Source organism: Protomyctophum bolini (assembly GCF_963924005.1).
Source record: "Protomyctophum bolini genome assembly, chromosome: 14".
Lineage (NCBI taxonomy): Eukaryota > Metazoa > Chordata > Actinopteri > Myctophiformes > Myctophidae > Protomyctophum > Protomyctophum bolini.
In genome coordinates, this window is record NC_137875.1 from 42857959 (window position 1) to 42873134 (window position 15176).

The following is a 15176-nucleotide window of genomic DNA, read 5'->3' on the forward strand; positions in this document are numbered from 1 at the left end:
AAAAGATTGCGGTTATGTTTCAAAAAGCTTTATACCAGGGCTGCCCACACATTTTTTGACTTGAGAACTACTTTTAAAATGACAGCTATACCAACCTTCTGTAAATAATGTTTTTTTTTGTTTATTTATGGGTTCTTTGTCCACGCATGTGTATGTGACAAAATAGCATAGGGAGTATGACCAGAAAACGTCTCGAATTTTCAGGACATATCTGACAGCGAGTCAGATGGGACAGCAGGCTCAATCCGTGTGGAGGAACGGAGTGAGTCAGAGGAGACTGGAGGCTCAAGCCGGGTGGATGAATCCACACACCAGACGTGGACTGCAGGTGCACCAAAACGGCTTTGTTTAAGTCATAAATGGGCAACTGGCATCCCCCCCACCTTCACTTAATGTGGCCCGCATGTTCATATCCAGAGATATATTATTTATTTCAGCTGTTACACTTCCAAACATTGACCTGCCTCATTTATTTATTTTATGTTTTTGTTTTTTTCTGCTATTTTTAATATGACAGTATATGCAATGTTAGTGTAACAGGTTTTTGGGAGAGTTGTTTCTATAAAGTTCAGACTCCAGTTCACACCAATACAGAGTAAAACACAATAGGGATAAGGTATAAAAGTACAAAATAAATGTATTACAATCTAAACATATCATGAATTCAACAATGCAATAATTAAATTCAAGGGTACCCTTTTTTTAAACAAAACAATAAATCAATTCATTAATAAATCACTTCATCGGCATTTAAAATAGCAAGCATCAATTGATAAAACTGTAGGGGAGAGAGTCAGTGAGTCAGGAGAGTTAGAAATACCACAGTCCAGTCCAGTAGTGAATCCGATCCGGGTTTTGCGCCTCGCCACAGCCGTGACGAGACAGCTAGTTAAGTTCAGTTCGATCCACATATCCAGTCCGGGACACTTTAAAACCCTGACAACACACACACACGCACGCTGTACAAACTCGACGAAAGAGACCTCGTGAAGGAAGAAGACACAGGAGAGGAGAGGAGGTCGAACTTGAGAACAGTCAAACCTTTTCCAAGCCAAACCAACCAGATCCAAAGTATGTTAAAAACCAAGTTTGTGCCAAGAAGAATAGAGTATTCAACAAAGCTGGTATGAAAAGTATACAGCTGGCTTCATTTCATTCCAGGAATTGATGGTGTTCTGTGTTTTCACTGATGAAAGTACTTTAAGAGGGCCACACCAACCCAGGCTAAGAGCATAGAGAATGCCTTTGTTAGGACTGGATTTACAAATTGGAGAAAAGCTATTGAAAAATGTACAAATGTACTTTCCCCCCCCCCCCCCCCCCCCCCCCTCTCTCTCATTAGCAGGCTACAGTGCAGTACTACAGCGCCCCTACTGGCCCCTACTGGTACATACTGGTACATACTATGTGACATTAACGTCACATAGGTGTACAACACAGGTGTACAACACTCCTTGGAGTGGTTGCACCACTCAAATACCACCATAGTAGCTCATGTTATGAGCTACTTTATGTCAAGTGATTTTTCCTCCAAGTGTTGGAGTTTGGAAGCGCTCCCTTTCAGTAACGCAACATCCTGCTGCCTCCTGCATTATGTGCAAATTCAAAACAGGTGGTACGCATGCAGGACTGTTGAGTGATTAATCAACGAGCGCTTCCAAACTCCAATACTTAAAATCAATCCGATACAAAATCCGGAATTTATTGACATAAAGTAGCTCATAACATGTCTACCGTGGACTTTTATGAAACAAAACTTTGCAGATAGAAAGAGGATAATTAAAGCTTTTCGTACAGCTGCAATGTTGGTGGGTTTGACATAATTTAATACAATTAGATAGGACTTTGTCTGTTTGGATGTAGGCTGTGGGCGGTCATTGGCAAATTGTGGCTAGTTTCCACCCTGCCATTAACTTATGGAAAAATCACACACGTGTGAACTGAGTGGTGCAATTCCCCCCCCCTCTCTCTCTCTCATTAGAGACACAGCACTACCCCTCTCTGTTTCTGCCGCCCCCTACTGGTATAAATAAGTAACATACTCGTGCTCATACATACGCACAAACAGGTACACAAACAGGTACACGGACATTGCTGTTTGTAGGAGTGGTTGCACCACTCAAAAATGAAGTGCATATCTTAGCCAGGTCCTGGAGTATAACACTGTGGAAACACTATACAAGATGCCCAACAGGGGGCACCCTTGTCTCACTGACCTTTCCAATGGAAAAGTGTCAGTCAGAACTCCATTTCACTTTACACAGCTCTTGGCATTACTAGGCTACTATACAGCAGCTGAATCCATTTAATGAGCATAGGCCCAAAACCGCATATCTCTCCATTGTTTTGTAAAGGACATTATGCTGAACTCTATCAAATGCTTTATTTTAAAAAAAAATACATTACTGGACGGGAAATCCTTTTGGTGTTTTAAGCATTATGTAATCCTTTAGCTATTGAAAAATAGCAGTTCTACAAGCTCATAGCATGGCAGCTTGTAGATCTGCTACTTTTTTATTGTGATAATGTGGCGCAAATCTTAGAATGTATATTCTTCCAGAGAAAATGTTTTTAACTCAAATCTTTGCTTCTGGGGGGGTTCCTGGAGCAACATATGTTCAGATGGGGGTTGGTGGCCAATAACATATAATTGTTGGGGTCCTTGACATGAAATATTGAGAACCACTGATATAGAAACATGAGGTATTTCAGAAAACTTTTAGAAGACATTGTTTTTATTTCAACGTCAGGCCTAAATAGTCTATATTTAAGATTATACCACCTTCTCCATCATTATTCATATGGGGAATCACATCTCGCATTGTGCATATTATATCTTCTATATCTCTGTATGCCTGTGTAGAAGATATAATGCTACCCAATACCTTTTATCCTATTTTCCAGAATCTTATAGCAATAAAGTAATTGTTCACTGATTGGTCTGTAGTTCTCTACTTTCAGTTTTCCTCCATATGCCTGTAAAGCCTTAGGTGCCACCGTGCCAGCACCTCTGAAAAGGTTTTATAAAAGTCCCCTGTTAGCCAGTCTGACCCAGCTGGGCTCTTGTTAGGCTGAATAATATAGCCTCTCTAACCAATCAATATATCATCATCACATACAGTAGCTGTTTCTCAGATTCACTTATTTTCACCTTGTTCAAAGCATTCTCAACGTCCCTATTAAATGATTCTACCGTTTCTAGAATACATTTACTTTTCACCATTTTTATTTTATTTTACAATTCATGAATATAATTTCTCTTTTGCTTAGTTCAAGCACTATAGGAAGAAGGAAGTACATGTTTCACCCTCTACAGCATATTGTGCCCTACTCCTCACAATTGCATGCATACTTGTTTTTCTCATATTCATCTAACGCAGGCTTTATTTTCAAATATGTTTTAACATTGTAATTCATATTATTACCAGCACTTTCAATTTCCCTTGATAGCTTTTACCTCAGTTCATGTTCCTCCTGTTTCTTTCTGAAATGACTTTGTTTTGCATATAGGCCTATACTTTTCTTTTTCAGGGTCTCCCACCATTCACTATAGCAAGTTCCCAAACTTGTTCATGCCAAGGAAAGGACCCCCAAATTGACACTTATTAGCGGAAACTATCCCTGTGGCAATTGTGCTCAGTGCAGCAATACCTTTAAGGCTGCTTTTTTCACTCATCCCCATACAGGCAAGAAGTTCAAAATTCAGAGTATAATCACTTGTATTTCCATGTGGTCTATATGATCCGTTGCCCATGTGGATTGGCCTATGTGGGCAAAACCACTAGACAGCTCAAGCAACGAATTAGTGAACATAAGAGCTCCATTCTGAGAAACGACCGTGATTACCCTATTGCTGTCCATTTTAATGACTCTAGACATGACATTTCTTCTTTTCGTTTTATGGGTATAGAACAAGTTCGCCTGCCCAAAAGCGGCAGTATATGCATGACCTGTTACTCAAACAACGTGAAGCATATTGGACCCCCCCCTAACGCTATTTACTAATACGTCAAATATATTAGCACTTTAATTCAGAACTTCTTGCCTCGTTGAGTGAATTTGGTTTGTGTATATATATTCTATGTATTTTTCCACTCTGTCTGTATGTCATGAGAGCAGGACCTAGTGACTTTTGTCTCTTATTGTTGACTATGTTGATTTCCTAATGTATTTGTACAACCATTAGTCTTTACATCTTTTCTCGTATAATGTAAAAGTTATTTGGGGTCCTTGTGCCTTTAAATTATGTCAGCAAATTGAGGATCATCACAAGCTGTACCTCTTCCTCTAATTAGACTCTGTCTATTGTGATTGGTTGATTATTTTTAAAACGTTTGTATATAAGTAACTCTGTTAAAATGATGTGTTATGCCTGAGAAAGGTCCGGAGGTGTAAAGTATTAGGTAATTTACGTCCTTTATTTACTGTGAATATACTGTTCTCTTATATTCAAGGTGTTACGGTAGGATGCTCTACCAAGACTCCTGCAGTGCCTCCTCGTGGCCACACACGGATATGTGTCCTTGCGGACACCAAACTAAAATGCAGGGGATCTCGGAGCAGCAGTGGGCCCCAGAGGTGAGGTGTGCAGGCCCACCGGTGTGTGGACACGCCCTGGCACCTTACCAACCACTGCCCCAGTTATGGGTAAATAGCATGGGCAGGTGAAGCTCATAGCCGAGGCAACCCACCTAGGAGAAGGACACTCCGAATTAAAACCAGGGCTGTGAGGAGTTGCGCCCCACAGTTCTTATATAGCATTGTAAAGTCAACCATGGAAAGTCTAGTCATTTCAAAACCTATACTTCCAGCGGCGGGAGTCCGCAGGAGCCTAGCAGCGGACCGTAGTGCTGGTCCTCCCCCGGGGGGACAACATGACGATTGGACCTTAAATCCGCAAGGGAGGGTTCAGTCCGAAAACAGCACACGATCTAATGCAATCTTGCGTTGCAGGAAACCATTTATAATGGAAACCTTCAACGCATGCACGGTCAGAGAAGATGGGAGGTTGGAGGAGCTCACACACTGTGCAGAGAGCAGAGGAGTGGAGATCCTAGGAGTCCAGGAGCACAGAAGGGTGCACAATGAGATCACCATCAAACACTGCAGGGTTGAGAGTTACACCTTCGTCACCTCCTCGGCATGGAGGAACGAAGCCCAGGCAGCAACCGGAGGTGTGGGGCTGCTGTTGAGCCCTAGAGCACGTAAGACACTGCGGAAAACCCACCGATTCTCAGAGCGGATCCTCATCGCCGAGTTTAGTAGCAGTCCAGTAACAACCATCATGGCAGTGTATTCACCCACCAACGTGGCGTCAGTCGAGGAAGCGGAGAAGTTTTACAGGGACCTAGCAACGGCAGTCCGAAGCGTCCCGGCACACAACTTTCTTGCGATTCTGGGGGACTTTAACGCGAGACTCGGACGAACGGACGCGACATACACTTTCCATGAGGACACAAACCGGAATGGAGCGTACCTTGCCACACTACTCCAGGAACAAGAACTACTGGCTGCAAACACCATGTTCAGAAAAATAATGGGCAAAAGATGGACCTTCCAGGACCGGCCCACCGGTATGAGACGTCAACTAGACTACATACTAGTGAGACGAAAATGGAGGAATTCCATCTTGAACGCGGAACCCTACAACACCTTCAACTCTGTGGGTTCTGACCACCGGGTGGTATCCATGAGAGTGAGGTTGAGTCTAAGGACCCCAAAACCGAGCCCCATGGTACGCCATGACTGGAGGACATTCTCCACAAGTCCTGAACTACAGGCCAGATACACAGAGGAGTTCAAGGACCTCGTTCACATACAGGATGTGAGGGAGGAACCTGGCACAGGGTACACAAAGTTCATGGAAGCACACGAGGCTGCAACAGCGAGGTGTGTACCGGTGATGCAGAGGACCAGAGGCCCCACTAGATCGAAACATCCAGATGTCATCGTAGCACGTCAGAGAATAGAGGAAGCACGTCGAGCATGCGATCAAGAACCGTCCGCAGAACAACGCGAGACACTGAAGGAGGCCAAGCGTCTTCTCTTCGCCGAGTACGATACCATCAAGGGTGAGGAGCTGATGCAAAAAGTCCGCAGGGTGGAAGCTGCTCATGGGGAATTCCAGTACAGCGAGTCATGGAAGGTGATCAATGAGATGTGTGGAAGGAAAAGACCGAAAGAGGGACAGGTGGCAGGAAACAGCCCAGAAGAGAGAGTGACCACCTGGTTAACTCACTTCAGGAACCTCCTCGGCACACACCAGACAGTGGAAGGTGCTGAGAGGGAAATGCCTGCAGTCCTAGAGGATCTCAGCATTGATGACGGCCCTTTCACAGCAGGAGAGTTTGCCAAGGTCAAAGCCTCCCTGAAGCAAGGGAAAAGTGCTGGACCTGACGGCATTCCACCTGAGGTAGTCAAGAACGGCAATCTTGATGAAGTCATCTTGGAGATCTGCAACCAGGCTCTATTGGGAAGCATCATGCCAGAAATATGGTCTCTCTCTCACATCATCCCAGTACCAAAATCTGGAGATCTGTCAAAGCCTGACAACTACCGTGGTATCAGCCTGACCTGTATCATAGCAAAAATGTTCAATCGCATGATACTGAACAGGATTAGGAGCGCAATCGACCCCCACCTCAGGGAAAACCAAAACGGATTCCGAGAGGGGAGAACAACCTTATCCCAGATCCTGGCATTACGGAGGATCATTGAAGAGGTCAAGAGGAACAACCTAGCAGCAGTGCTATGCTTCATTGACTTCAAGAAGGCCTTTGACTCAATCCATAGAGGAATGATGGTGAGAATACTCAAGGCCTACAATGTTCCTCCGAACCTGCTCCGAGCAATTGACACCATGTACACGGGAACGAGAGCCCGAGTGACAACGCCGGATGGTAACAGTGAGGAATTCAGCATCCAAACCGGAGTGCTGCAGGGAGACACCCTAGCCCCCTTCCTTTTTATAATAGTGTTGGACTATGCCCTGAGACAAGCTATTAATGGAAGGGAGCCAGAGCTCGGCTTCACTATCTCACCCAGAAGGTCTACAAGACACCCTGCAGAAACCCTCACAGACCTGGACTACGCTGATGACATCTGCCTGCTATCAGACAACGTAAGGTAGGCACAGGCTCTCCTGACCAGTGTGGAGTTGGAGTGCGCCAAAGTTGGCCTCAGGCTAAATGCAAAGAAGACTGAGGTCATAATATATAACATCCCCCAAGAACATCTGCCCCTAACGACAATAGAGGGTACTGTTCTAAAGGAGGTCAGTGACTTCAAATACCTGGGAGCATGGGTCGACTCCACAGAGAAGGACCTTAAAGTGAGGAAGGGACTTGCCTGGCGAGCTCTTAACGGTATGACCAGTGTGTGGAAATCCAACCTCCCCCGACACATCAAGATCAGTTTCTTCTCTGCTACCGTGGAGTCTGTCCTCCTCTACGGCTGTGAATGCTGGACACTAACACAAGCCCTACAGAAATCCCTGGACGGGTGCTACACCAGAATGTTACGTGTGGTACTGAACATCAACCAGGATGAGCACATCACCAACAAGCGTCTGTACGGGGCATTACCAAGTGTAACGGAGAAGATAGCAGTAAGGAGGATGAGACTAGCTGGCCACTGCCACCGACATCATGAACTCCCGGCCAAAAAGCTTGTACTGTGGGAACCAACACACGGGCGTCGATCGAGAGGACGTCCCACACCTACATACGTGGACGTACTAAAGAAAGATACTGGTGCGGAAAGCACAAAGGAGCTGGCCAGATGTATGGAGAACCGAGATGACTGGAGACGACGATGGAGGGCTCGTCTGAGGACGACGTAGAGAGAGTATACATACATCCGGGCACTTCCAGCGTATTATATCATTCAGTGTTGTATTTCCTGCATGTGAGCAGCAGTAAATAAATATCCCATATTATGAGAAGCTAAATGTCTACCGAGTCAAGGCTACTTTGTAATCCTACGCAGGGAGCCGCTGAGCATACAAGACGATGCTCTACAGGTTATGGGCCCAGATAAAGGAAACGAAGTGAGTAGTTATATACCGTCAGAAGACTATAACGCGGGGCAAAAAGCGTGCGGAAGCTAAGAGTCTAACGAGATAGTTTGGCAAGTCAAAGTCTGAGCTACGTTAGCAACATGGCTAGTCGAGGGACGGACGGTACGTCGAATCATCTCCTATTCGATGGGAATGAAGAAAAATATGAACTTTGGGAGACCAGGTTTTTGGGACGCTTGCATACTATGAAGTTAAAAGAGACAATTCTGAATGAACCAACCGATGTCACCCCAGCGGGGTTGGCAGCCGACGAGAAGAAAAACGCTGACTGTTATGCAGAGTTGATCCGGCTCATAGATGACAAGAGCCTGTCACTGATCATGCATGAGGCATCAGACAAAGGCAGAGAAGCTTTGAAAATCCTGAGAGAACATTATGCCGGGAAGGGAAAGCCCCGTATAATAGGTTTGTATACCTCACTGACAAGGCTTCACATGGCAAGTGGGGAAGGCGTAACAGACTATATGATAAGAGCGGAGGCCATCATCACAGCCCTGAGAAATGGGGGTGAAGTTCTGAGCGACGGATTGACCGTAGCCATGATCCTGAACGGTCTACCGGAGTCATATAAGCCCCTAGCCATTCATGTGACTCAGAATGAGGATCAAGTCACACTCACAGACTTCAAGAGAAGACTGAGAAATGATGAACAAACAGAAAAGATGAACGCAGCAGAGTCAACAGACAACGTGATGAAAACACACGTGAGACAAGGCCGGGGACCCACAAAGGGTGAAGAATGCAGCTTGGTGTGTTACAAGTGTGGCACCAAAGGCCACAGAGCGAAAGACTGTCGCAAAAAGACGTGGTGCAGCAACTGCAAAAGTAACACACATCAAGATTCCACATGCCGGCGAAAAGAGCAACAGGATCGTCGTGATGGTGTCCGGAAGGTGTCTGAAGAGAAGAGCGCTTCAGATTTCTTCTTCAAAGCGGGAGGCGTGGACGGCGGGGACCGACCAGCACGGAGATGGCAGCCACCGGACGGTGTCCAGATGAGAGGCCTCATGGTGGACGCTGGAGCAACATCTCACATCATCAACGACATCAGAAAATTCAAGAACTTCGACGACACGTTCCAGGCTTGAAAGCATTCAGTGGAGCTGGCCGGACGGGACCAGATGCAGTGGCATCGCACAGCAAAGGGGAGATGCCGTGGTGAGCCTGTTTGATGACACTGGACAACAGGTTACTGCAACGCTAAGTGGAGCGCTGTATATGCCGTCTCATCCTCAAGACATCTTCTCCGTCGCAACAGCCACAGCCAAAGGATCAACTGTTGTCTTCAAGAAAGGTGAAAATGTCATGATAAGTAATGAGGGTACAAGGTTTGACATCCATGAGTACGGTAAATTGTACTACCTTCACACGGCTGATGAAAATGTTGATAAATGTAACGGTTGTCGTGATATGCAAACTTGGCATGAGATTATGGGCCATATTGTAACTATGAAGATGTGCATAAATTACAAGAAGTGGTAGAGGGTATGCAGATAAAAGGCAAAGCCATAAGGCCACCACTATGTGAAATATGTACACGGGGTAAGTTTCCTCAGACGAGAAATAGAGACCCAGATAGGAGGGCAGAGGAACCCCTACAGCTAGTACATACTGACCTAGCTGGTCCTATACAAACAGAGTCCATTAATGGATATAAATATGCACAGTCGTTTACAGACGACTCGACTACTCCAGCGCTGTATTCGTATACTTCCTAAAAGCTAAAAGCGATACAATACAGATTCCTAGCAGACATCGCACCATATGGGAAAATAAAATGTATGCGATCAGACAACGGAAGTGAGTTCACATGAAGCAGTGGCTTTCAGTCACTATTAACTAAGAACCAAATAAGACATGAAACGACAGCGCCTTACTCTCCTCACCAGAACGGTACTGCTGAAAGAGGCTGGCGAACATTGTACGAGATGGGCAGATGTATGCTGCTAGAAAGCAATCTACCAAATAAATTATGGAATTATGCTATCCAGACAGCTGCCCATGTTAGGAATAGGTGCTATAACAGACGCACTAAACAAACCCCATTCCAGATGTTGACGGGCAGAAAACCAAATGTGGCAAAAATGCAAAAATTTGGGTGTGATTGTTTCACATACAGACAAGAAAAACGAAAGCTTGACTCAAAATGTGAACAAGGTGTCTTCATAGGCTACGACAAAAATAGCCCAGCTGGTGTATTACCCAAACACAGAGAGGGTTCAAAAACACCGGTTGGTGAAGTTTATGACTAAGACAGCTCAGGAAAAAGGAACACAAACGCAAGAGTCACACACTGAGGAGGTACACCTTTGGGAGAGCAGCAATGAAAATGTACATGAGCAAAGTGTGCAGGGTCAAGATGGGGCTGAGGTTGAAAGTGCTGAAACAGCGACTAGAAGGAACCCATCTAGGGGCAGGAAAAAGCCAGGTTACCTAGATGATTACATGACAGAGGACAGCGAGGACTACAAACTTGTGTAGATTTCTGTTATAGAGCTGTTTTTGATGTCCCTCAAACCTATCAGGAGGCTATAACCTCAGTTAAATCAAAGCAGTGGAAAAATGCTATGGATGAGGAAATAAAATCCCTAGAGGAAAACAAAACATTTGCTTTCACTACTTTGCCACCAGGCAAAAAGCCAGTGGGGGGCAGATGGGTCTATGCTATGAAAAATGACATTGATGGGTCAGATAAATTCAAAGCGATATTTGTGGCAAAGGGGTATAGCCAGAAAAAGGGTACTGACTATGAAGATACATTTTCTCCCACAGCCGACATGACCAGTGTAGGTCAAGCAAAAAGCGGTACAAGAGAATCTCATTCTACATCAAATGGATGTAAAGACAGCATATTTGCACGCGCCAATAGACTGTGAAATATACATTGAGCAACCAGAGGGTTACGAAAAAATGTCTCATACAGGAGAAGAGCTGGTATGTAGATTGCAGAAATCACTGTATGGTTTAAAACAGTCAGGCAGGAACTGGAACACAATCTTACATGCATGCTTAACCAATGATGATTTTGTACAAAATCCTGCTGACCACTGTGTATATTCAAGGGAGAAACATGGTGACAAGGTCATTATTATCATATGGGTGGATGATCTGATAATAGCAGCAAGTAACGAAAAGATACTTAAAGGAGTAAAGGAGATGCTTACTGCTAGATTCAAAATGAAGGACTTAGGCAAACTGAGAAACTTCCTGGGTATTGACTTTAATCAGACAGAAGGTTGTGTCAAAATGTCACAGGGAAGACACGTAAACAAAATACTGGAAAGGTTTGACATGTCAAACTGTAAACCGAGGGAAACCCCCTGTGAGCCAAAGCTAGAATACACTAACAATGCTGTAAAAATGAAAGATCCCAAAAGGTACAGGGAGGCAGTAGGCAGCTTCATCTATCTATCTACTTGCACTCGACCTGACTTAAGCTTTGTAGTGAGTAAGCTGTCTCAACACTTCTCTGAGCCAACTGAAGAACATTGGCTCACAGTCAAACATGTACTCCGGTACCTAAAAGGAACAACAGAGAAAGAGAGAAAATCACAAAGAAGGTCTAGGCCTACGGGTATATACTGATGCTGATTGGGCAGCTGAAGTGACTGACCTGAGGCGCAGCACAACAGGTTACTGTGTTAGTCTCAGTGAAAATACCGCTCTGATCTCATGGAAGACGAGAAAACAGCCAACAGTGGCCTCACAATGTGAGGCAGAATACATGTCCCTAGCTTCAGCTATGCAAGAATGTCTCTATTTAGAACAGCTACTTAAAGGCATTGACAAATATGACTATGCAAAGACAAAAGTCTACGAGGATAATCAAGGTGCTCTAGCTCTAGCTAAGAACCCTGTCAACAGACAGAGATGCAAGCACATTTACATAAGGTATCATTTCATAAGAGAAATTGTAAATGGAGGAAATGTGATTTTGGAGTATTGTCCTACGGATAAAATGGTTGCAGATGTGTTGACCAAACCTGTAACCAAGCTAAAGTTAAAGAACTTTGCCAGAGACATGTTTGGTACTCCAAGTGAGTGATAATATCACACTGTTAAGTTCTGAATGTTATTATTTTTCTTTCTTTCTTTGTTTTTGTGAACCCAGTAAGCAAATAACGAGTGGGGGTGTAAAGTATTAGGTCATTTACGTCCTTTATTTACTGTGAATATACTGTTCTCTTATATTCAAGGTGTTACGGTAAGATGCTCTACCATTGTATACATCCGGGCACTTCCAGCGCATTATATCATTCAGTGTTGTATTTCCTGCATGTGAGCAGCAGTAAATAAATATCCCATATTATGAGAAGCTAAATGTCTACCGAGTCAAGACTACTTTGTAATCCTACGCAGGGAGCCGCTGAGCATACAAGACGATGCTCTACAGGAGGGACCGAAACGTTGCTTCATTAAATAAGACAATACTCTTGTGCCGAGCAGATACACAGTGTGCGGGTGTACCTTATTGCTTTCAAGGACCCCAAGTTTGACATGCATTACGGACCCCCATTTAATGGAATTTCTATCTCTGGGACCCCCAATTTATATTGTAAAATCGATATTAATTTAACTCTGACAGTGTACAAATGGAACTATGTCCCGTTAGTGGGTCCATTTGGTTCCATGTGTACACTATCAGAGTTACAGATGGGTGGGGGGCTTATATTTTGTATTTAATTTTAATTATGAAGTGAATCTCACTCCAATTAAAGTGAGAGTGAGTTTAGTTATTGTATATTTAGTTGTATTATGGTTAAAACATTGAGAGCTTCTGCTCTGTCTGCACTGCAAACAAGACCCGCTGTGTTGTGGGGTAGCTGCATGTGGAAAGCCTGATCCAGTCTACAGCCCGCCATGGACAGTGACTATGAATGAATGAATGAATGAATGAGTTTATTTTGAACATTATTTGAAGTCAAATACATAAAAAAAAGAAAAACACTGAAACAAAAGAGAAAATACTCTTAACAATGTCCGAAAAGGAGTAGGGTGAAGTGTTAAACGTATTAGTCCCCTACCCCCCTGGGTTTTTTTTTTACCCTTATAACTTAATAGTATATATACATTTTTAACAACTCGGTTTATCGTTGCTTAAAGGAAGACATGAAAATAGAACAAAAAATAATAAATAAATAAATAAAAACAATCTCGGACATAACAGAAATAAAGTCGATACAACTGGTAAAACCAGTACTTTAACTAAATAAATAAAAATACAAAATATATATTTCCAGAGGCCCACAACGGGCTGAATTACCACAAAGGGGCTAGGACAGACAACCAATGCGTCAACGCCGCCCCCTCCTCGTCTAGATACCGCCTAAATATAATCATTTTGTATGACCTCTTAAAGTGGTTAATGTTAGGGCTGAGTTGCACCTCCTTACTTAGTCCGTTCCACAATTGGACTCCACAAACTGAGATGCACAGTTCGATTTTAATTTAACATAGTGTACTTTGAAGTTGAGTTCTCGTCTTAAATTATATCCCCCCTCTCTATCACTGAACATTTTTTGTAGGTTACCTGGTAAAATATTTTTCCTTGCTCTAAACATAATTAGTGCAGTCTTATATTCAACAAGGTCCATTAGCTTCATGATGTGTGATTGTAAAAATAGTATATTGGTGTGATCCAGATATCCTGCCTTGTTAACTACTCTGATTGCTTTTTTTTGCAGGATGCATAGTGGTTTTATATGACTTTTATAGGTGTTTCCCCAAATTTCTACACAGTAATTGAGATATGGCAGGAGCAGGACAAGCGAGCAATATAGTAAATGTAGTGATTTATGATCCAAAATGTGTTTAGTTTTCCCTAGAACTGCAATGCTCCGTGCAAGCTTTGTTCTCACATAGTTTATATGGGGTTTCCAGCAGATCTGGTGGTTCAACAAAACACCCAGAAATGTATTTTCATATACTCTTTCAATGTTAACATTTTCTATAGACAACTGTACTTGTGTATCTATTGTACGGTTTCCGAATAACATAAGCTTAGTTTTGCTCAAGTTTAGTGATCATTTATTTATATCAAACCAGTGTTTTAATTTAGTCAATTCTGCTGAGGTGACCTGCAAAAGCTGCTGCAGATTTTCCCCTGAACAGAAGGCATTTGTGTCGTCAGCAAATAAAACAAATTTCAACACTTTTGACACACTACATATATCATTGATGTATAAAATAAACAATAATGGTCCTAACACTGACCCCTGTGGGACTCCACAAGTAATGTCAGCCCATGGTGATTTATAGTCACCCATCTGTACAAACTGTTGCCTGTGTTGCATGTAGCTTTTTAGCCAGTTTAGCGCCACGCCCCTTATACCATACCTTTCAATTTTTTTTAAATAATATTTCATGATTAATGCAATCAAATGCTTTTTTCAAATCTATAAATACCCCTAAGACGTATTTCTGGCTATCAATACTGCTGGTGATCTCCTCTGTTAGCTCCATTAAGGCCATTGCTGTTGACGTTCGCTCTGAAACCGTACTGGCTGTCTGTCAGGATTTTATTTTTTTCAATGTAATTATCTAACCTTAAAATAAACACATTTTCTAATATTTTGGAGAATTGGCAAAGCAAGGAAATTGGCCTATAATTTGTGAAAGTGATGTTTATTCCCGGCTTTAAATATCGGAATAACTTTGGCAACTTTCATTTTTTGTGGAAATGAGCCAGTTGTCAAAGATATATTACAGATGTAGGTTAGTGGGACTATAATACAGTCACTATCCGAGGGGGGCCCTGAAATACAAAGGAATCTCATTTACTGGTATGTAGGCCTACACCACACGCACGCACGCACGCACGCACGCACGCACACACACACACACACACACACACACACACACACACACACACACACAGTCTTGGCTCAGGTAGATGTGAGCTGACCTGTCCATCATTTTTGGAATTACCCCCCTGTCATGTGTGGACAATATGTCCATATATATGCAAGTCTATGAATGCTGCGTGCGTGCATGTGTGCGTGGTACATGTGTGTAGTTCTTGTCTAAGTAAAATAAGTTACGCCCCCCCCCCCGCAACATATTTCCTATAATAACCATGGATATAGATTCTCAGCTGCCA